Source organism: Muntiacus reevesi, chromosome 13, assembly GCF_963930625.1.
Source record: "Muntiacus reevesi chromosome 13, mMunRee1.1, whole genome shotgun sequence".
NCBI classification, from domain to species: Eukaryota; Metazoa; Chordata; class Mammalia; order Artiodactyla; family Cervidae; genus Muntiacus; species Muntiacus reevesi.
Genome location: NC_089261.1, coordinates 7,479,104 through 7,480,139, shown reverse-complemented (window position 1 = coordinate 7,480,139; position 1,036 = coordinate 7,479,104).

Sequence of the window (1,036 nt, the reverse complement as noted above, 5' to 3'; positions counted from 1 at the left end):
GGCGCGCCAGAAATGACATCACTTCAGCGGATATGACGCGCTCGTTGCCATGGCAGCGGTGCGACGCTAGCGTGGCTTTGGATTTAGAGCATCTGAGCTATTGATACGGTGAAGGTTTTCGCGGCCGAGAACGGCTGAGGGCTGGGGTTTTTTGTTTGTTATTGTTGTTTTTTGTCGCGCCCACTTCGTGGTGACGCCCGCCTCTGACGACTGGTACGGACGTCGCCGAGCCACCCTGGCCGAGGGAGACTTCTTTGTCAGCCTGAGAGTCTAAATCTGCAAAATGGGGCTATAAGACTAGCTCCTGGGAGAGTTAGTTGTGCGTGAGACATTTGCGGTGGGGTGGGACGGGGCATGACATTCAAATAGGAATATAGAGGGTCATATATAGACTGTCTCCTGGATCTTCGGGTCTCAGTATAAGCACCGTCGCGGGCCCAGAGCGGTTGTCTTACACTGGAGTTTGATTAAGTGAAGGATTAAATGGGCAAACTCTAGAATTCCCAAGTATTCTGCCAGGCAATCTCTGCATTCTCTTCCATTCCAACAGGTTGGTAAATAAATCCGTTCACTGATCTAATAAAAATGTCCCGAGTGCCTACAATGTGCTAGGTTCCGGGGATCAAAGGAAATGACAAGCAGGGACACTCCTAGAGAACCCCTCAACAGCTCTGGACTCCGCGTCAGCACACAGGCGCTAGAGTTCCAATCTCAGCTCCACCACTTCACAACTGTGAACCCACGCAAGGCATTGATTACCTTTCTTGAAGCAAAACGGTTGCGATAAAATAGGTAAGCAGTTAAAACTGTACCTTGTACATAACAGACGCTTAGGGAGTATTAGCACGCTAATTAGGTTAGTTAATTTTACCTTTTATTTTCTCTCACTCTATCTGTATGATGAAAAGACCTAAGTTCAGTCCTGGCGACCCCATGGACTGCAGCAAACCAGTTCTCCCTATCCAATAAACTCCCCAAGTTTACTCAAACTCATTGAGTCGTTGATGCCATCCAACCATCTCATCCTCTGTCGTCC